The 23,509-nt window shown below is 46.5% G+C and overlaps 1 protein-coding gene across 3 annotated transcripts in view; it reads right to left on the bottom strand.

Annotated features, from left to right (window-relative positions):
* ENPP4 (ectonucleotide pyrophosphatase/phosphodiesterase 4) overlaps positions 1-20,048 on the bottom strand; it is a 131,373-nt gene extending 111,325 nt beyond the window's left edge. The window contains exon 1 of one of the 3 annotated variants that reach the window (XM_078647639.1): positions 19,864-20,048. The gene's annotated coding sequence lies outside the window, so the exon portion shown is untranslated. Of the gene's footprint in view, positions 1-19,686; positions 19,756-19,863 lie in introns of those variants that run through there. The other 2 variants (XM_078647641.1, XM_078647640.1) reach the window with 2 other exon arrangements.
* Between the last annotated feature and the right edge of the window lie 3,461 nt (positions 20,049-23,509).

The raw sequence follows: 23,509 nt of genomic DNA, 5'->3' as shown, positions 1-23,509 counted from the left end.
GGCAGAACACATGTTTCTGATAAGAAGGTAGAAGTTCAGGCGGTGGCTGATGTCTGCTGGTCCCAGATTGTTGAGGGCTTTGAAGGTCTGAAGGTCTGGATCAACATCTTGAACTGACATATCTTCTGAATGGGGAGCAAGTGGAGCTTCTTGAGGTGGGGAGTGATGTGGTCTGCTTAGGGAGGTCTAGGATGAGTTTGGCTGCTGAGTTCTGTATGGTTTGTAGACTATTGAGGCGGTGTGAGGCGATTCCTACATAGAGTAATTTGCTGTGGTCCAGTCGGCTGGTGACCAGGGCTTGGGTAAAGGTCTATCTGGTGTCAATGAGGAGCCACTTGAAGATCTTACGGAGCATGCGAAGGGTGAGGAAGCAGGCGGATGAGGCTGTGTTGATCTGTCTTTTCATGGTGAGCTTACTGTCCAGGATGATGTCATGGTTGCGGCGTGGTCGTTGGAGTGGGTGAGGGCCCTAGTTCGGGAGACCACCAGGTAATTTATATAAGAGGATGTCACACCAGAGTCTGATCGGAACTTATAAATACATGGTAATAAAAGAGGAATCTCTTGAACATCTTTATGGATTTGAACACTGCCATCAGCTCCCTCCTGTTGAAGAGTGATGATGCTCGCTGGCTGACCAAGGCCCTGCACCAGTAAGACTTCCAAAGCTGCTCTCCATACTAGGTGACTGGCATCCGTTGTTATTATCTTTGTTACCTGGAACAGAGTGATCCGCCGTGGGGGCCCCAGGATTTTTCAGAATCTAGATGTGAGAGCTTATGAACGACTTCAATACAATTATTGGTTATATCGGAATACTGAACCCCCCACGACGTACAGCCCTTCAGGCCTGATGTCTCAAGTTGAGTGATCGAACCCGATTGACACTTGCAGATCGTAACTGGTTTTACTGCATTCCTGACGAACTAGAACATCCCGTTTTTGCCTTGACTGGAAAGAGCCCGGCCGGGTTGGAATTATCACCGGCTGAGCGACTATCCAGACCTACTTCGTGTTTGTACAGCCCTGAAAAAGTCGCGGAGCAATTCTCCTTAACGCAACGAAACACGTGTCGGCTGGTTTGTTCGCCGTTCATTGAATTTCACAAGGAATTAAAGGACTGACCTTTGTACTAACAACATTTGAGGACTGTTCCTTCCATCTGAAGAATACCTTATTGTATTATTTACACTTGTGTCTATATCACACTGATTTACCTCTTACGTGTGCCTAGGTACTTGGTCTTTATTATTATCTTTGTTGATTTAGGATGTAATGAAAAACCTCTCCTGAGATTGTACTGATTCAACCACCACATTAAAGAATTCTTGATTGTATTCGATACTGGAATAAAACTTCTTATTCTGGCATCTTCCTGGTCGATAGAGGCAGATTTACTCCTTTTAGAAGGAGCGGAAGGAAATCTGGATCTAGTGTAGGAAAGGGACAGATGGCTACTCTTTCTATCAACTTTTCCCATGGCTGAACTGCAAGCAATGCAGTCATCAGGGAAATTCATCAATGCCAATCCAGTAATTTATATTCAAAATGCTTACCTTGCAAGACAGCAAGCCTTTAAAGGCAGCCTCCTTACACAATCTGAGTTCCTGGGTTCGAAAGTGAAACTTTGAGAGTGCACTTACACTTCCGACCCCACCACACATGAACGAACTCCAGTGTTCCTATCATTTCTTCCTCTAATCCATGAAGGGATGTGGGAGGTTGAAGGGAAGTGAAAGAAGAATTCCTTTAGAGTCCGTCTGCAAAGACCAATGGAGGAAAGGAAAACCAAAATAATGCTTGAGGTCTAAAACTCTTCAAAAATAATTCCACTGATAAGCTCTATCCTCCTTCCAAGCTCAGCAGGGAAAGTACCTCCAGAGCAAAAAGCAAAGGTCCAAATACAGTAAGGGCCTCCAAGCAACCTCCAGAAATCCTCATGTCTGTTCGAGGCAGGAAAAAACAGGAGGATGCTTGGAATATAAGCCCCTCTGTGGTGTTTCATTTTCAGGTTGTTCTGAAGTTTCCCCTTTCATGAAGGTGTGAATCACATCATAAGTAATGACGGGAACGAGGAAAGTAGAGGTAATAGCCACCCAGTGAAGGAAGGCTGTGAGGCAGTGTTAAATTTGTTATTATAATAGCCACCTAGTGAAGGAAGGCTGTGAGGCAGTGTTAAATGTGTTAATATAAATGAGATACATATTATCTGTGTAAAAAATAGGAACAGTCAAAAGGGATGATGCTGCCAAAAGAGGAAGGGTAAAGTGAAACGAGCAGAGGGCCTAGAACTGTGCCTTGTTGGATGCCTACTGGTAGAGATGTGGGGGACAAAACAGAGGATCACCAAGTAAATGAGTTAGAAAGGGATGATGTAAGCAAGTCAAGCGTAGTCAGTGAAACCAAGGTTGATTAGAGTGCATAAAAAGGTGGAATGATCAACTTAATCAAATGGAGAGATAAAGAATTACGAGAATAGACATGGGGGTGATTTCATGGTCACTTGATGGAGAGCAGTTTCTGAGGTTTGCAATGCTCAGAAAGCAGATTAACCGGATCAAATTGATTTTCAGGGTTGAGGAAGGTAGAGAGACGAATACATTATAATTGTTGCAGAATTCTTAGAAAAAAGTGAATGTGAGAGGCAGTATGACAGTTCACAGAAGATAAAAGGTCAGAAATGTTTTTTCCTTAGGGCAGGGTTAAAGTATGGTAGGTAGTAACCTGCATGAAGGGAATGCTTAAAGAAATATATCTGTGGTTTCACTGTGTGCTAAATGGATCTAATTCTACAAATTATTGGCTAGCTGCTTTGAGTATCGGAATTAATTCAGCAGGAATTGTGTGGCTGAAGGTTACGAGTTTGATAGGGTTATTTGAATGAGTAGATGAAAAAGTAAAATAACAAAGGAAGATTAGGATTAGACTGCAGGGGCTCCCTGAGAAACAAATGTAAATGCCTTTATAAATAGATTACTTTTTTAACCTTGGAGGTTAACGGATGTTCCCACTACTTAACACACGTTGAGCTTTATTATTTGTATACTACGCAGTGGTGGTAGTCACTGTCATTATAGTTATGCCATCTTGTGAGTTGCAGTGAGCAGAGTCCAGGAAGTGGTAAGGAGGCAGACTAGTGCTGTCTCTTCCCCAAATCAAAAGTTGTTAAAAAACGATTTTCCCTTTCTGTGATTACTGTCTTTGCCTGTGGTTGTTATAGTTTAAAATTGAAGTTTTAATCTGCCTGTGATTGCATATTGTATCACCTGTTTTATGTTTTAAACTTATGTTTTTTTTCCTGTCCATGATTGCTTTCATTTAACGTGTTGAATTGTGGGATTTGCAGTCCAAACTCTGAAGTTTATCCCTCTCATTCCTGGTGACAGTTCAGTTTTCCCTCCAAATTTCTCCTTTGCTCTGTGCTAAGACTTGGATGTTAAAACAGTGCACCCGCAGCCACCATTTCGTGTTCACAAGCCAGTGAAACCAGCGCCCTCCCCCCAGCAACAGGGATATTCTACATCAGAGGGTGCTTCTGTGAGCTGTTTAAACTGTGTTTACTAGGGACTGTGCACTTCGTTTTCTGGCCATGAGAGGGAGTAAAGTTTTATTGAAACAGTATTGTTAGATTTCAAGTTAGTGAGGCTTTTACCTGCAGAAGTCCAAAGTGTTGATTGAGCCTGTCTGTCTCCTATGAGATTCTGAACAAACAGGAGAAGCAGCTTCCAACTCCCTGGCCAGCAAACCTTGTCTGAGGTTGCTGGGACCTTATATGGTCTGCTAGTGGTTGGTACATGTGTACACTGATTGGTGGTTGTATCTGGTGTTTCTATTGGATTAGGGTTGGTGTCCTCATTGGTTGGATATTTGAGGGTTCTGATTGGTTTCTGGGTCTGTGATTCAATCAATGTAGGGTTGGGAATAGGGCTAGGGTTGGGATTTCAATTGGAAGTAGGGACTAGGGCTTCCTATGTTATTGGTTATTAGTTGTTGGGAGTAGGGTGGGACTAGGGCTAGGGTTAGACTTTTAATTGAAGTAGCGATTAGGGCTTCTGGTGTCATTGGTTGCTGGACTAGTTGTGGGACTAAGAGTAGGGTTAGGCTTTCTATTGGAATTAGGGACTTGGGCTTCCTGTGCCATTGGTTGCTTGGGCCTGGGTTGGGACTACTGGTAGGGCTAGGGCCTCTATTGGACGTAGAGAACAGGGTTTTTGAACTGATTGGGTGCTTGGACTAGGGCTAAGATTGGCTGTAAGGTCCTGATCTCCTATTGGTTCTAGATTGTAGGGGCTAGTGTTGTGATTGGATAGTGTTAGGGCTAGGGTTCCCATTTGCTGAAGAGGTCACCTGATTACTAGGGCTATAAAAGGCCAGGGTTAGGGTGTCTCAGCAAAGGGCAAAGAGGACAAGGGCAGTTGCCTGTTTGAGCCTGACCAGGGCCAGAAATGCTGCCCAATATACCTACTTCCTGTATGCATCTATATACTTTCAATGTACTTATGGATGTATAGATTTATCACTTTCTACCAATTTAGCATTTCCAATGCACTACCCTATTTCTCACCCTATACATTTATCAATATATCCTCTACATCCACTCTCTCATTTATCCCAAACCCCATACCACTACTATGATCCCCAAAATAACCCTTTCTAGACTCTCTCCTACTCTACCCCTCCTTGCCTCATCTGACACCTCTTTTACTATACCGATTCCCTAAAACAAACCTTTCTAAACTCTTCCTTCTTTTCTACCCCTCCCCAACCCTTCTCAATCCAAATACCTGACTAACATATCCACCACTAAAATTACTTTCATGTTTCACAATACTAATTCAACACTAATCCTGATGGGTTCCAGAGTAGCGTGCTACTTGCGCTTCAAAACGCAATCAGGGGTAGCAGGCGCTATATAAATACAAGCCTCCTTCCCTCTTCTATCCTGCCACCCACCCTTCTCTACCCAAATAACTGAATAACATATCCACTACTCAAATTACTTCATATTTTGCTATACTAATTTTCAACACTAATCTTTTATGGGTTCCGGAGGGGCGTGCTACTCGCCAGAAAAGCGCTTCAAAACCCATCAGGGGTAACAAGTGCTATATGAATGCAAACCTTTCTTCCTCTTTTATCCCTCTGCTATCCTTCTCACTCCAAATAACTGACTAATATCCACCACTGAAATTACTTCATATTTCACCATATTAATTCACCACTAATCCTTTATGGGCTTCCTGAATAGCGTGCGTCAACACCCCATCAGGGGTAACAAGCGCTATATAAATACAAACCTTTTTCCTCCTCTATCCTTCTGCTATCATTCCAAATACTAATAACTGACTAACCTATCCACCACTTACAATGTACTTGCATGTTTCACTATACTAATTCAACACTAATCCTCTATGGGTCCCGGAGTAGTGTGCTACTCGCCGAAAAAACGGTTCCACGCCTCGTCAGGGGTAGTAAGCGCTATATAAATGCAATACAATACAATAGTTACCATTGGAACACAATTTTTGGTTTCTTTAATAACTTTGCACTGTTTGAAAATCTGAAGGATACTTTCCCCCCAAAATGTTCACCCCCTTTATTTCATAGAAAGGTTTGCACCGATCTTGCAGGCAGGGGCCAAGATATAGGGGGTGGGGAGAGGGTAGGCCAAAAGAGTGATTTCTCATTTTAATTCCCATAGGAAACGTTGATCTCCAAGATACAAAAATGGATGAATAAAATTACACCAGATTTGGCAGCAAGTTAGAACTTTACTTAAAAGTATGCTTTTTGTGATTTGTTGTAAATCTGTAAAGCCATTTTTGTGAACTTTGCGTGGTTGGGCATAAAGGAGTTAAAAAGTCAAGTATATCTGGACTGTTGGTGTCCAGGAATGCTCTGATAGGCTAATTTAAAGGGTACTAGTCAATCCTGATTGCCTGCCACAAAATGAATAAGATATTGGGGCACCCATTACAGGACTCAGGGACATGGTTCCTGTGTCTTGAAAATGAACTAAGAATTAGCACATCCGGTGGGGCGGCTCCAAAAGAACTACCCCTTAATTGGCTGGCCATAACATGGACAACATATGGTGGTAGCCATTACAGGACTTTGGCTCATGAACCCCATTGCAGTACATTGTAGTGAAAGCCCGAGTTTGAGGATCACAAAAAGGAACACATATGATGGGTGATAACAGTTATGTTATAATCATTTTTAGGAGCTCAATATGAAGGTACACTAGGGAAAACTGTACCCCATGAAAGAAGCGGAGGCTCTCCTCCTAATTCAGTGGACCCTTGAAACTGCCTTTTGTATGGTATGTTGGTTCCCAGATCTTTAGCACACTTAGCAAACAGTATGTATTTCCTCAACACAATGTAAATGCAAGCTTTGTCTGGAGTAGAATAGAATGGAGTGCCTGATCCGCTACTAGTCTTTGATCAGCTGGTGAACCTCCTGGTACATTGATGCTGTACACAATGACACAATAGGGTGTGATGGTGGTTGATGATGGTGGCCCAAACAGCATTATTATAGGCCTGCCAATCTGTGGCACTCTGTGGCACATCTGCACAAGTTATAGAAGAACTGAAGATGATGCTCCTGCTGAGGTTGACCCTGGAGTGAGAGTTGGTGTGGAGGGGGGGGGGGGGGGGGGAGTTCAGCTGAGGAGGTTTTGGATACATGGTGGCCAGACGGCCCAAAGTTGCAGCAGTCCAGTGTTCGTGCGACATAACCAGAGCTGCAGTCAATCCAGGTCAGCAAATGTGTCAAACGGCAATGGCTTTCCACACAGGCAGGTTATATCTTCTCTAACAACAGGGGTAATGGAGATCCAGAGTAGAGTCTCACAACTTGCTTGAGTTCCTACTCTTAAGATGACCCCATTGATCCCGCATCTGTGGCTTCCAGCACCACAGCAGCACTGCGCACAGTGTGAAGTTCTATACTGCAGGATCTGGACTGACTTCAGTTTTGTGATCCTTATTAGACCCACTAGGCTTTAACATGATGGGGCAGAAAAAAAAATGAAGAAACGTTTTGGACCATGTGGATTGACACAAAACGGGAGGGGGCTTTTGAAGTGGAGAAGTACGCTCTTGTATTCTATAAATGTTTTGTATGCAAAAATAGCTGCAAAAAAAACATTGGAGGTAACTGAAGGCAAAGCTAAGGCACTGGGGAATCAACTTAGATTTCAGCCTAGATAAAAGATCTGCATTCTTTCAGGATGAATGTGGGTGACGTCACAACACAATTCACAGGCCTTGAACAATCATAAAAATGTTACCAGACCTGTAGGTCTAGAGACTTGAATAATATACTCAACCTAGCTATAATGCTGTTGACCCATAAACCGGTTTCCTATTGTGTGACAAAACATTTTATTTCACCATGTCGCCCTTTTCTACAGCCCGGTATGGTGGCTTAGTGGACTAATGTGTCCACTGTAGGGGCCTGTGTTTGACCTCATGGTCACAAGTTCAAATCCCAGCGGCTCCAATCAGCCTTTCATCATTCTAAAGTCGATAAAATGAGTTCCATTGAGTTGGGAATAATAAATATCTGTTATTCACCACCAAGATGCCCTTCTGGGTGAACTTGCGCTTTACAAATACACTGTATGTTATGTTACATTATCACTTATGGAAACACCTTCAAATATGTGAGATAAGCATATCTTTTTGATTTATTAGACTAAACTTTTGCTCCCTGTATAATAAGAATCTAGTCCACATACAGGGTATATACATGACCCCGAACTTGCCTCAAAAATTCACTAACAGCATTGTCATAAGGGCAGAGGCAGGAACGTTTTTCAGATCTTGTTTAATAACCCTCAATTTTAATAGATATTTTACTAAAGCATGATGTGGTAGCACACAATCATTTACAGACAGCAAATTTTCGATTAAAATGGCCATAAAATGTCCCACTGGCATGCAGTTTTACTGATACAACTACACAGTGAACAAATGATAATGATTGGAAAACGAGATTCAGCAAATATTTATATTTGGCACATCAAGTAAAGTGTTCTGATTTGCCTTGATCCTCTCAAAATCTTTATTTCCATAACACTTCAGAATTATGAAAAGGTCTGCTTCCATGACAGCCAATATATTTTAAATATCTGCACAGTTAATTTACATGCTATGTAAATGTTGTGTGCTAAAAAAAAAACTGAAATCCTAAAGCCTTTAATTTCACTCTCCATGTACCCAAGCTCGATTGTCAGACAGTTCAGTTGACTAAATCCTCTAACTTCGCAGTTGGATAAAGAAAAGTAACCACCAATCACCAGGATAAAATAAGCAGCAGTTTGTAAAAAGACATAAGCTGACATTTGACCTCCATCTTTGAACACACACCAATAGTAACAAGATAAAAACAAATAGAAAGGCATATTTATTACCCATTCACTTTTTCAAAGAAGAGACATCTGTCCTTTGCCAACTGGAGCTCTCTCACCAGAACGGGGCAGTAGGCACTAAAAATAACTCTCCCCGATTTAAATTGACTTGCCATAGCGAATGGGAGACTAAATGGTTTTAGGCCTTTTAAAACGTGATGAAAGAATTGAGAAACTGAACAATTAATGCAGAGGAACTCACTTGCAGAACTTAGGAGTACCAGGAGATATACTGACAATATGTGCAAAGGACCCCAGCTGCGGATATTGGGAGTATCAGCAGAGTTTCCAACAGAGGATCTTGAGAGGTGCTTAGTCAAGGTTATGGCTGAACTACTGAACCTACAGTATAGATTGGTGGTAGTGACAGTGTGTAAAATCTACACATTTCTATTAGAAGACAATTCAGCGGGAGATTCTAGTGTCATGGTGATGAAACATGTGGAATGGAGACATAAGACCCCCATGAAAGTTATCTGGAAAAGAGATTTTTCTAGGAGACCAGTACCATTTTATAACCATCCATATTGGCTTAAAAAAGGCACTGCTAGGCGTCAAATTGGAGATTAAGTTGAAAGGACTAACAGTAGTCCTAGGTTTGCCTCTTAAAGTGAGAGTAAAGTGCTGATGGAAGTAGCAACTTTTTAATCACAGGTTGAGAATCTGAGGGTTTTCTGAGACAATCTGAGCTCTGATTGAGGTGGCATTATTTTGTGGTGGCAAATATGAGGAGGGACGTGGACTGGGTGTGTGTTCCTTTGGTGACGCGAGCCCTGGGAAGTTGAGGTAAGATGGCCACTAAAGTTTTGATCGAAGCCCAAGCCAAATAAACTGTCTCTAGCTCAGATTGAGGTTCTCTTGAAACTTTGAGCCAAGCCTGCATATGGTTTCTGCCACCCCTTCCTCCAATCAACTTTTCCCACACAGCCTTTTTGTTTCAATATATTTAAAACGTGATTTTTTTTAAGTGTGCTGAGTAGCTTCTCAAGAATTACATACAATGTATTAACTTTTCATTCAAACGGGGAAAGAGAAAAAGACACCCATCTAGTGGCTGCATTGTGGAACCAGGAATCCTGAGACCAATCTGCTTCCATGCTTGACTAAACTGTCTGGTCATAGGTAATTACCTTATTTCACTGTGCCTCTTTTCCTTGTATCACCAAATTGAGAGAACCCTGTTGCGACTAGGGGGACGGGAAGGAGGGTTGTGGAAATGTGGCCTAATAGCCAGGGCAGCCAACTCTGGAGTTAGGGAACTAAGTTTGAGTCCTGGTGTCAGGCTCAACATCCGGTCATTCAGGAGAAATCACTTAATCATCTCCGCATGCCTATAAAAATAAAATGAATATGACCTCGTGTAATGTAATCTGGTGCCCATGTAAAGAACTCTAGTGCCCTATGGTGGAGCATGTGCGGGGTGCCGCTCGAGTGAGGAGTTTGGACTGTTTGCTTGTTTTGCTCGTGGTTGGGAGCCTACGCCCAGCTGGGGGATTGCTGATTCCTGGACCGGCCGCAGCGGAGGTGAGAGGCGCAGGCGAGCGGGACTGCGAGGACCAGCAGTCCATTTGCCATCGCCAGCTGGTTCCTCTTCCCGCCGCGCCTCGCGCCCCCTCCCAGTGCCACGCCCCCCTGCCTGGAAGTGCTCTTTACTCCTCGCGGCCCCCGCTCCGCGGGAGCCGCTCGAGTGAGGAGTTTGGACTGTTTGCTTGCTTTGCTCGTGGTTGGGAGCCTACGCCCAGCTGGGGGATTGCTGATTCCTGGACCGGCCGCAGCGGAGGTGAGAGGCGCAGGCGAGCGGGACTGCGAGGACCAGCAGTCCATTTGCCATCGCCAGCTGGTTCCTCTTCCCGCCGCGCCTCGCGCCCCCTCCCAGTGCCACGCCCCCCTGCCTGGAAGTGCTCTTTACTCCTCGCGGCCCCCGCTCCGCGGGAGCCGCTCGAGTGAGGAGTTTGGACTGTTTGCTTGTTTTGCTCGTGGTTGGGAGCCTACGCCCAGCTGGGGGATTGCTGATTCCTGGACCGGCCGCAGCGGAGGTGAGAGGCGCAGGCGAGCGGGACTGCGAGGACCAGCAGTCCATTTGCCATCGCCAGCTGGTTCCTCTTCCCGCCGCGCCTCGCGCCCCCTCCCAGTGCCACGCCCCATTGTCATACTTAGGAGAACCTCCTCACGCGCGCAGCGGGACGCGCGCGGGGCGGTCACCGGGGCGAAGACCGGGCAAAGAGCGGGCCGTTTTAGGCCGTTAGAGGCCGGGAGAGACCGGACCGGGCCCCCCCTCTAACGCCCCCGCTAAATTGCCCCATTATTCACCCCAGTATGGCGTCCAGAGCCTTAAGGAGTAAGTCTGTACAACAAGGCGCAAGTACTTTGGAACATTTTTTCCCCAAGGCGAGCTCCCAAATCAGTAAGTGTCATTCATCCATGGACTCTCACCTTGAGATGGGTCCTGAAAGTGTGTTCTTGGACCTTGGGGAATCTGCCCCAAATGATGTTAGTACACCCATCACTATGGACACTACCCATATGTCATTACTGGACAGCATTGACCAGACTATTGAGTCGGTCCTTCGGCAGTTAAGAACTCCTGTAACGCAGAGGGATCGGGATTCCTCACGGCCATCGGGGACTTTTGACCATTCTGCTGTTCTGGACAACACGGGTCCAAACACGCTGGAAGCGGGTCAAGCGGTCCTGTTAACAGACCCCGTAGATAGTGGGGTGGTACAGCCTCTAAAAAGGAAAAGGCCTGGTGAAATAAAGAGGGCAAAAAGGGCAAAAATTGATGTAACTGAATCATCCCCCGAAGAAAGTACAGATATCTCGGTCTCCCCAGAGCTTATTCTATCTGGGTCTGGGTCGGATCTTGTGGCCTCGCCAGCTCCTGTGTTATCACCAGCGGCGGCGGGTCCATTTATCTTTGGTGGGGTATCCTCCAATAGTACAGATATAGTAATTAATTCGCTTACAGCTATTATTAAGAATCTGTTAACCCCCATCTCAGTTAGACTAGAGGCTATAGAGAATCTACTCCAGTCCCGGGAAAATACCCATACTAGGAAAAGCCCTGGTATAGCTACAAACGCTCCTATAGCTACCGGGGAACCACCTGGGAATAGTTCACTTTCTTCCACATTGCCCCAGGTCTCCAGTAGGGTATTGCCGAGTGCAAATGGTGCGTCTATTTCTCAGACGCGCACCTTGTTACCTTCAGCACCTAGGCCCCCTGTTCCGGCCCCCAGGAGATCTAAGTTACCCACTGCGCCGCAATCCGCGCCGCAGTCAAGGGCGACAGTGGGTCCTATAAATGCCCCGAGCGATGGTCTTGTCCCCCCCCTGATAGACGCAGGGTGGTCAACCTGCCCCCAGAAGCTGTTCCATATACGGCAATCATGGTGGGAGTTCCTGAGCTAACTGGTGGTGTTAGGGAGTCTCAAGACTCCCTACGGAATAAGGTTATAAGCTGGCTCAGCATTAATAGACCGCTGCCTCCAAACTTGAAGGGTGAGGTTCTGATGGTAAGAAGGATTCCATGGATTGGCCCTACTATAAAGAACAGGTCAGGGGATTGTATCGTCCTAAGTTTTAAGAGCCCACACGTTGCAAACTATATCTGCAATTGGCTTGTAAGGCCTGATAAGTCCAAAATAGAACTTGTACCCCTCTCATATTTCTATCCTAGTGGTAGCAACACGGTGGGAGGGAGTGGGAAGGGGTGGACTAGGGTGGGCTTTGCTGTAGATGGCTCCCGTTATAGACCAAGGCACTCCCTACCAACTGCCCAAGCAAACTTCATACATCACAACAGGTTTTCTTGCTTGGATCAGGTCGATTGACCACAAACCAGGGCAATCCTGTTTGGCCCTGGGAAGATGGTGGTTGACGTGCAAAGATGTGTGGGATCGGGTGTGGTCCCCATGTTGGAACCAACCCGGCTGCACACCGCTAATGAGCGAGGGGCTGACACGGACGACAATCTGTGCCAAGTGGGTCCCCCATCGAACATCGGGTCTGCCCATATTCTGCAAACAGGGGCAGTGGAGCGGGCCGGGCCTGCCGCCATCGCTGTCAGCGGAAATGGTTCCCTAGACGTTGGTTCACCCATGGTCACCCCGCAACCTCCTGCTGGAGCTCAGGGCACCCTGCCACTTGATCCAGGTTTGAGAATCCTCTCCTGGAATGTGGCAGGAATCGCGAACAAGGAAGGCTCTCCTGAATGGGATTGCCTGGTAGGTGGATGTGACATACTCCTCTTTCAGGAGACTTGGGCGAGGGCCGCTCAGTCCAGGAGAGGGTTTGATGTATTCGAAATCCCTGCCAAATGGGCTGGGAGGGGGAGGCCATCTGGTGGCTTGGCAATCTGGATTGCGAGTCACACTGGGTGCCAGGCGGAGCAGGTTCACACGTGTTCGCAGGACATCCAGTGTGTGCGGCTCACTTGGCCTGGAAAAACTCCGTGGGCCATTGTCAACGTCTACTCGCGCCCAGTGGCCTCGCCAAACGAATCACCTACCCTAAGTGATCTGGCCTCCTTCTTGGGCCAACTTCCGGGTGACCTCAAGGTGGTGCTTGGAGGAGACTTCAATTGCCACTTTGAACCTCTGGAAGGTCTACTGGATGGTGTCCTTACGGCCGAGGATAACCACTGGGGGGTTCCACCCTCATCTTCTCCTCACCCTAAAGCTTGGTCCCCTCTAGCATTACAACTCATGTCCCTTACCCTGAATTGCGCACTGAGGGCGTGTAATGGTCGTACCCCCTCCGATACCCCCTCAGTGTGCACTTTCAACAGGAGGGGCCAGGAGTCGAGGCTAGATTACATCATGGTGGACATTACACTCTGGCCTAAAGTGCTTGACTTTAGGGTAATTAAGAGGTCAGACAGCGATCACAATGCCCTTTGCCTAAATATTCTGTGCCCTCTGCCCATGACGGTCCCATCCCCAGTTGGCCAAGGGGATGATTTGGGGGATTTGTCCCTCACCACAAACAGGCGCCGGGTCAAGTGGGGAAAGCTGGCGAGCTCGGAAGAGTCCATCAAGAAATTATATGAGCTGGCACTCCCCAGTTTTATGGAGGTGGATGCTCTCCTGAACGAACGAAGAACCCCAGATTACTATGAGAAACTGGGAAACATTCACCAGGATTTAGTGAGGGACTTGGCCGAGGTATTCCATCCGGAGGTCCCAATCCGAAAGAAAAGGACCCCTGTTCCCTCCTGGTACACCCCAGATTGCAGGGCAGCAAAATCTGAGCTCATTGCAGCAATAAAAGAGGGGTCAGACAAGGCCAATGTACGTGACCTCAGGAAGCACTACAAATCAGTGCTGGCGACTGCAAGGACCGAGTGGGACTGGAATCACTGGCAGGATCTGTATGATGCCCTAAAAGTCAGGGACTCCCGGAAATTCTGGGCCCTAGTAAACAATGGGTCAGGGGAACTCAGTAAAGCGGCTGAGCCCAATATAGCCCCCGCGGTCTGGGAGGCCCACTTTGGGGCTCTCTACCAAGATACTAGTTCCTGCCCGGCCGCAGATCTGCAACTGCCCTTGGGTTCTCAGGAGTCTGGAATGGAACTATCCCTGGGGGAAGTGGAGCTTGCCCTTGAACGCTTAGCAGTGGGGAAGGCGCCAGGCCTGGATAGGCTACCCGGGGATCTATTTAGGCACCACCCGGACATCTGGGGCCCATACCTTCTCATTCTCTTCAATGCCATTCTTGGAGGTATGGCGATCCCTGGGTCGTGGTTGGGGGCAGAGATTGTGCCCATCCACAAGAAGGGTTCTACTCTGCTCCCCTCTAATTACAGGCCTATAAGCCTTATAGATGTGCCCCAAAAGCTCTTTGCGCGCCTCATCCTGGACCATCTCCTAGACTGGGTCGAGGACAATGATATCATGAGCCCCCTCCAGGCTGGCTTCAGGAAGAACACGTCGACCATGGACCAAATTTTTCGCCTCCTTCTCCTGTATTGGAAGACGGTCACGCTAGAGGGAGGTCGACTGTACATGGTCTTCGTGGACCTGAGGTCAGCCTTCGACCTGGTCCCGAGGGGGAAGTTATGGGAGGTTCTGCAGAGGCTAGGAGTTCCCCCCCACCTCCTTAGAATCATCATTAGGCTGCATGAGAACAACTTTGCGCTAGTGAGGTGTGGGAGGGATGGTAAGCCCTCGGGTAAATTCCCGGTCCGCCGAGGTGTCAGACAGGGCTGTGTTTTGGCTCCGACACTGTTCTGTCTGTACATTAACAGCGTCATTCAACATCTTGACGCTGTTGGGGACAATGACGCCCCGGTTTTGGCAGGAAGGAGGGTTCCGGCAATAATGTTTGCCGATGATACCCTCCTTCTTTCCAAATCCCCTATGGGGATCCAGAGGATTGTGGATGGTTTTGGCCATTTCTGTCGACAACATGGGTTGGAGGTGAACACGGACAAAACTAAGTTCATGATCTTCAACCCCCCCACCAAAACCAGACCCAATCCAAAACTGGGGGAAACTAGCCTTGAAAGGGTCTCTACCTTTATATATCTGGGGGTTTCACTTCAAGAAAATCTGTCATGGGACTCCCAGGTAGCAAGATCTAGGTTGAAACTTTCCCAGCTATCGGGCGCACTCTTGAGGGTGTCCAATAAGTCCACCTTCAAGCCTGTTAGTCCGGCCCTGGAAACGTATAGGACCCAGGCGAAGGCAGCTGCCTCGTACGGCAGTGAGCTGTGGGGACATAAAGCTGGGAAGGTCATGGCAGGGGTGGAAAATTGTTTCCTCAGACGCTTACTTGCTCTCCCGCAAGGCACACCACTCCTCCCCCTAAGACTCGACCTGGGCCTTCCGTCAATTGCAGAGGACCTACGATCGAAACCTGTGAAGTTCTGGCATCGGTTATGGACCACCGAGGAACTGCATCACTATAGGCAGGACCTTATACACGTCATGAGGTTGGATGTTAATGGTAAGATCCCTTGGCTGGCATTCATCAAGTCGGAATTGTCCAGCCTGAAATTGCCAGACCTATGGGATGATCCAGCTCTGGGCTGTAGAAGGATTTCGCGCAAAACCCTCGCACAGCTTTACAAGAACAAAAGCCTTGCTGATATGGACAATGCTTATGACAGCGGCACCTTGACGGGACGTTTTATACTATCCAAAAATTCTTATGTCTTTGAACCTTTTATGGATTTTATCTATCCTCTCTTAGCGAGGAAATTGTTCCTGCAATGGAGGTTTGGCACGCTCCCTACTAAAGTTTTTACCCATAAATGGTCGCTAGGGGGTGACAAGCTCTGCCCTTGCTGTAAAGCTAATGATGAAGACGATTTGCACATAATGTTCTGTTGCCACGTCTATCGGAGCCCGAGGAGGCGCTGGTTAGCCCCCCTATGTCGGAACCTGGGCTTCAGGAACTATTTACAGGCCTACAGGGTTATGAAAACCAATACCCTGGGCCACATTGTGTTTGCGGTTTCCAAATTCTTAATGGCAGCATGGATAATAAGGAAGAAAATGTTTGGTTAATTCATATTACCTTGTATTTTCTAACACTGCAGGTTCAGTTGGTTTTTATTGTATATATTGTGTTTTATCTATATGTATTTTTACTGCATCTTTTATGGCCCATGTGGCCGAAATAAAGAATTTTTGGAATTGGAATTGGCTAAATATAACTGCAAAGAAATCTGTGAAATACATCGGTTCAGGATGTTCACTTCTCGAAAGAGCTCTTGTATACGTTTTAATAGGCTTTTATTTTGCTCCATCTATAATAGCGACCTAGGATTTATATGGGATACGCATGTGAACTGACTTGCCACTTTGTTAACTAATGAAATTTTCATCAGGGCGGTGTGGAAGGGGGGCATGATTGTTTCCAAGTTCGTATTTAAACTATTAATCTTAATAAAAGCCTTCCAATGCAGTGATAGTCTTAAACTCTAAAGTGAAATGCTTCAGTGTATTAAAAAAACACTTTTGTTTACTTTGTAGAGTCTTTATTTTATTTTTACCTGCCGTTTGTTGCACGATTTACTTGGCAAAGAAGCTGTTGGTTCGGCTTGGGTTAGGGCTCTCAGCTACACCTCCACCCTTGGTCGGTTCTCTCCCTGTTGATTAGCTGGCTCGCCACCCTCTACTACTGCAAAGGCTCCTGGAGAGGGTGTAGGGGTTACTGGCTATTACTAGTTGTCTTGTTTCCTCTTTTCTCTCGGAGCAAATGGAAACAGTCCTCTAAATTGGGGGTGTAGTATTTCTGAGAGGTCGATTCCAACCTTATTGTGTTGGAGGAGTGTGTATTTGAACCGCATACAGTTAAACCTAAAACCAGCATAGTAAGTAAAATGCGTCAATTTTGAGTTAAACGAATACAGTTAAACCTAAAACCAGCATAACATAGTAAGTAAAATGTGTCAATTTTAAGTTAGCAAAAATGTACGACAGAATTCCTCATCTGAAATAAATTCAGATATAAACTCGTGCAAGGCTTTTTCCAGTCCGGAACACAATTTGCGCATCAACTATTATGAGCTAACTGAGCGGATGAAAACAGCTTTTCTTGTTGACCTACGCCTCTGGCAACTCTGGGCACCGCCCGAGAAGCCGGGTAAGTCTTGAAAGGCCTGGGCAGTCAGTCGAGTGGGGCGTCGGTCTCGCAGCCCTGGACACTCACAACATGCACAGAAAGACGTACCCGGAAGAGGCCAGTTATCGGTTTATATGGTGCATGAGAGGGATGAGCTGCAGCACAGAAGGAATGTATGCATTTTACTCAGCGAATAACAATACCACCTAATTCAATAGGAAACCAACCAACATAAAAAAGTCACCGTGTGAGGGGAGGGGCTTCCGGCTAATACTTTTGCGCCCTCCTCCACCAGAAAAAAACATAAAACCTCTGTGAATCTGCCGCCTACGTCTTGGGTTGGAGGGGTCCAAAACGTGCAGCAGTGGCGTCACTAGGGGAGTGCGGGGGGTGCGGACCGCACTGGGTGACACCATCCTCATGGGGTGACACCGTGAGACTCTGCAATATGACACCACATATGTGCACATGTGAACTCATGCTGGGCATGTACACAAAGACGCGTATGGGGAAAAGTGCACCTCGTGGTGAGATGAGGGAACAACCATGAAGGTTTAAATGCAACAAGCCTCTTTAGAGAATAGAGACCACTCATAGAAACTCGGCCACCCACCAAACGCTCTTAAGGGGCATAAACGCGAGGACGCGTGTTAAGAAAAGTGCACTCAGAAACAACGGATGAAACAACCATAAAAATCATTGTAGTGCAGCATGACGCTTTAGACTCTTCAGAGTACCTGTTAGCTGTTCAGAAAGTGCCGGCACTCTCCCATTCTATGTATTGCAGCAGTGCTGAGAAGTACAGGTGCTCTTTCAAATAAAGGGCACTGCGTACCGGACAGTACCTCCCATTAAAGCACGCGCGTTACTCCGACGTTACATTTCCATAAGAATCATAGTATTGAAAATCTAGGACAGGAGTTGTGTGTCAAGGATGGAAACACACCGGGCCGAATTTACAAAGCAGTTATACGAATAAGCAATTCCAGAGCGCAAAGCCACTTATACAACTCAGGAAGATTGGGCCCGCAGGTACAGCTGTTATTTATTTACTCACACAGAGAATCCCTAAATGTGGGTATTCACAAACATTTTCTCATCCTCTTCGGGACTAGGAAAATTATAGGCATTTACGCCTGCTAGGGGTTTAAGTAAATCCACGTTCACGGTTGTACAGGGAAAGGAACATCTCCCCAAGTCGCTGGGGTGAGCACGAGACGTGCCTCAACAGTAAAAATAGATTTGCACTCCCCATGGAGAAAAAAAAAGTTTGTTTACAGGAGTTTTTTTTTTCTTGCAGACCAGAATATACATGTATATAATATTAGTGTGACTGGGTTTCAAGGTGTCACGCCTCATGATATATGAGAACATAGAGTTCACAGCTCTGCCTTTTGCCATAAAATCCGTGGCAGGGTGTTGGCAGAGTACTCCTCACTATCCCGAGCTCATCTAACGGGACGATATACACGTGTCAAGTACCCAAACCCGGATGATTGATGCAGAAGATGTCTTCAGAAGTGCAGGCACTTTACAGCCAAGATAGTGCAAGCACTGCCTAGCTGGGATTCACAGTGACTACATGAAGTCACACCTGATGCATTGTCAGACAAAGACTCTGTGGAACCAGTCATAGACGCTCAGGGAATTCTGGGATTTCCCCTCTATCCCAGGCTCTAAGAGTGAGACAGGTTTAGGCCTTGTAATGGGCGATGTCGACGTGCAAGCATTCCCCTCCTATTAAGGTCACTATCACTCCTCCAGATCAGAAAGGGTTGAGGTGATTCCAGGGCCAGCTTTAGTGCTGATGGTGCCACAATCTTTTTTGGTGCCCCCAATGACGTACGTCCTTCGCAGATTCTCTCACCACTACCCTCCAACAGTGCCCCTCATCATCTCTCCCTAGTCGTGAGGGGGTGACACCATGAGTCACCGCACTGGGTGACACCAACCCTAGTGACGCCACCTCCAAAGATCAGCTGGAAACCCGCTCGGTGCAGGGGCTCTCACCGTGTGACATCGGCTCTTCGCCAAGAGACCTTGTGAAGAGTTCAGTGAGTTAGCAGGTATGCAAAAAGGACCCGGTTATCTGGCTCTCTGTAAATGACATTGAGACGCCCGCAGAGATTTTGTTCAGCATCCTCTGCTTCCTACCTGGATTCGTGCTATGCAAATATCTTTTCGCACAGTAACTGCATTATCAAGGTTTTGCGTGGGCATATACAATGGCATAGCGTTTTAAACAAACATGCGACTCAAGAATATTTTACAAGTTAAGGGAAGACACTAGGACTTCGAATGAATAATTTGTCCACAGAATAGACCACATTGTGATTGGGTTCTCACACAAAAAGTTTTGTGCAAAGCCCCTGTCTAAATTTTGCCTTTCCAGCAAAAAACACAGACCGACTGTGCCCCTGAAAGTCGGCACAACTATAGAAGCGGGCTCTCGGCGGGGAGCGAGCTAAGCACCAAGTGCATCATATAGATGTTGTTATACAATAATGGCCCCTACATTTTGATGCATAACTCTTTAAATACACAATAACCAGTATAGTGAAGTTCATATTTACCGATTGTGATATATTATCAATGTTATTTTACAAATCATATAGGTATCTGGAAAACGATGCTGTATAAAACTTCAATGAGATGTCTACGATTTTTAAAAGTTGAAAATGCAATTGCTCTCTTACCTTAAGAGACAGACCACATATGAAACTCTATGTATTTAACCAATCCGCTTTCACTGCAGCGAAATAAAATGGGAACCAATCTATTTAATTTAAAAATTAAGATTCTGGTCGCGCAACTAGATCACTCCCTTACAAAAGTACCACAAGCTCCCATAGATTAAAGGTAAAATTACGTACCAGCACTCTGTACGTACTTTCGGGCAATGCAAGGCAAAGGTCAAGTGATCCGGCACCCACTGGAAATACTGGAGAAAGGCTAATTGCCCAGCGAGGAATTTGGAAAACAGCAGTCACGACAGCGAAGGGAAGACCATCCGAGACAGCTAGTAGTTCCTTAAAAGAAACTCAACACTTGCAATGACGTCTGAAGCCATCTGACCAATCGGCATACAGTCTCCACGGATGGGCCCCGCCTCCTGTCAAACGAGTACCCGAAGGGGCGGGGACTGGTTTGGAAATCGAGAACGGCGTTAGTCCATTCGTTAAATATTAGGTGAGAGAAATAAAAGCCGCCGTTCGATTGGTTAAAAGCTAACGTTCTGCCCGACAGGTGCAACGGTTGTGGGCGGTGTTTAAAATAGGTAATTTGAAAGGCGTGGCCAGCATGTAGCCATGTGATTGTCGGTGACGCTGAGAAATCAACACAAGGCGTGACCGGCATACCAGCGGCTTCTGTTAGAGCAGTGGGCCGAAGTGGGCAGCCCCCGCCCTCTCATGAGTGAGACACTTGCAGGTCCGGCTTGTATACTAAGCGGTATTAGCCACATTTGTGAGATTTGTGTGGAATTGTTGAAATGCAGTGACGTTGGTCAATGTTCTTGAGCAATGTTCAGTTGGGGGTGAGAGAGCGCAAACTGACCTAAATGTATGAGTGCATCACACTTACCTGTAGTAAGCACAAATCATGAGGAGAAATGCCATGAGTGCTAATAGTATCTGCAATTATATTCTAAATGTATAGCTAATATAGAGATTTAAGTAGAAGTGGAACTAATACAGAAATGTGTGACACTATATGATTTTATTAGATGTGATTATTCCTGAATCCATGTCGTGTAGCTGTTAAAATGTAAGATGGTAGGTGGTTAAACGCAGAATGTGGTAGGCCTCAGGGCCAGAGCTGGAGGGAAAGGGAAGGTGTTTCTTTTCACGACATAGATTGTATTAATGTTTTGGTCGTTGCATTAAATGGGCCATGATTTATAGAGATGTTTACTGAATAATAGAATAAGAGTATTAACATGCTTTAATTAATGAAGAAGTTGAATGCTATAATCATTATGAGAAATGTTGTAGGCCTGAAATGTTTTAACGTTGGTTTACACGTACATGTCTGGGCTAAGAATTGTTGCGAACCTTTTTGAAAGTCTATGAGAGTTGGGATCTTGGCTGCAGATGGCTGTCTGCAAGAGGAAAGGGGGGATCCAATTATAAATGAATGAATAGAGGTCTGTTCAGTAGACGGCCCAGACATGGAGGAGGGTTCCGGAATGTTTAAGGGGTATCAGCGGGCCGGAGAAGAGTCTGAGAAGCAAGGTCAACTCTAACGTATGAGGCCCAATACAAAGCATCATGGAAAAAGCCAGAAGCTACACCACGTGAGGGGCGTCTCGCAAGGGGCGTCTCAAATGTTGTTGACTGTTTTGTATTAGGGACAGCACCCCTGGGTGGAGTTAGAGCAGATGCCTGAGGACCCTTTAGAGAGCTGATGGGTAGGCAGAGAGGGGTCATGACTGGAGAACTATAGGTTTTCACCAAGAGACTAAGAGTGGGTGACTTCCCTTGGGGGTCATTCACTGCTGACACCCTTGTTAGATTGGGATTTGGTTAAGTAGGGATACCATCTAGAGCAGGGTAGGGACAGCCTAACCTGTGCGTTTTCCTCCAACTTAAATGAAGGAGAGATATGCGTCAATGCTGATAGCTTTATTATTCTTAGAACTTGTGTTAGTGATTTCCGTTGCTCGTCTGAGGGCTTTCCGAGAGCACATGTATGTAATTGGACCTGTGTATCTCGTGAATCTCATTCTGAGATGCCTGTATTTGCAGCTTATCATATCCTTACAATAAACTTTTGAAAGCTAGAAGTTGTTTGTGATCTTTGGGAGCAGAGTCCTTTATTGGGTGAACTAACTTGGAAATGGATGTACTTTCTTCCTCAAAGACAGGCAACAAAGGTTCAGTCGACCAGATCGAGGTTTAGATCAATAGATATAAGATATCGATCAAAATCTCACCCTTCCAGGGGTTTACAAGTTTAGAATGGGGGAATGAAGCACTTATAGAAGTTTTTGTAACGTCTTTGCGTGTCGGGAGTTTGTGATTTTGTAAAGACGAGTAAAAGGGTACATTGGGTCAAAGGAGGCGCAGCACAGACCACAGACTCGCACTTTATGTTAACGGCCTCGTTGTTGAAGACAGGTGTACCTCACAATGTTACCTTAGCCTTACAGAACCACACCTCGCTCGCTATACACCCCTAAGGTTCCCCCCTTATATCCTTTCCTTGCAACTGTTTAAAACCCTACTCGATCTTTAACTGTTGAATTTTAACCCCTTGTAACCTCTTACCTACTTCTATAAACATCTACCTATTGTGGTAGCGCACTAGTGTTTGGGCTGCCGGAACAGGAAGAAGGGGACAGGAAGCGGAAGGCGGCCATCTTAGATCGGCGCCGACCGCGAGTGAGATCGGAGCACTTCTCCCGGCGCTCCGGAGAATAAAACTAGTTATCCTGCATTCCTGAGTCTGCGTGATTATTGCACATCATTACAATGGCGACGAAGGTCGGTCTCTAGACCCCACGCGCAGCACTCGACGTGAGTGACCACGTGAGCCCCGAAAAAGGAAGGCACATGATATTTGGACATAACTTTCATCCGGAGCGTGGCAGAGGAGCAAGGAGACCTCAAGGCCACTAACACGGCCGACTGTACTATCCAGAGCGGCGCTCTGTCATCTCAAGGGTGCATGTATGCGGAGGAGAAGGTGGGAAATCGACCCACAGAGCTGTACCGCGCCAGAGGCGCTTAGATGCTATAGTGCCACGTGGTGGTGTATTCCCTTCCTGACCTGAGTGACAGAGGGTCCGGCAACCTGGCGGAGCAGCGACTAGGCGGAGAGGTTCCAAGCTCGTCGAACCAGACCAGAAGGGAAAGCCTACAGAATACATCAAACCCCTCAGTAGACGACGAGGGAAGTGACAGCGACAGTGATCACGCAGTAGGTGACAATACTGTACAGAGCACGCCGGGGAGTCCGCCTGGTCGACCGATCCCAGACCCAGCGGACCGGAGAGGCGCAGCCAAGATGGCGGTCCACTCGTCATCTCTCACCCAATTGGTGCCATTCCTGACCAAATGCGGTGAACCAGATATGAAGTGGGAGGACTGGAAAAGGTACTTCTTGAACTATCTCGAAGCTCTGGAAGAAGAGGGAGACACGCCCTTCTCGAGCAAGAGACGAAAAAAAATACTGTTACACAACTTGGGCCCGGAAGGGATCAGAGTTTACGATACCATAGTCAAAGCCGAAAGAGGGGCTACGGACACAGATGTCTTCAATCACGCCATCGCAGACCTCGACGCACACTACAGGCCGGTCGTATGCGTCGCGATTGACAGATTCAATTTCTTTCAAAGAAAGCAAAAGAATGGGGAGACGGTGGATGAGTATGTCGTCGCACTACAGAAATTGGCCCTCACATGTAAGTTTGGCACGCTGCATGACGACCTTATTAGGGACCAAATCATCATGCACACATCCAGTTCCCACATCCAGGAGAAACTATGGGTGAATGGAGACGCTCCCCTCAAAGAAATA

This window comes from Lissotriton helveticus, chromosome 6 (assembly GCF_964261635.1).
Source record: "Lissotriton helveticus chromosome 6, aLisHel1.1, whole genome shotgun sequence".
Taxonomy (NCBI): Eukaryota; Metazoa; Chordata; class Amphibia; order Caudata; family Salamandridae; genus Lissotriton; species Lissotriton helveticus.
The sequence above is the reverse complement of the archived record's forward strand: the minus strand, read 5'-3'. Positions and strand labels throughout refer to the sequence as shown.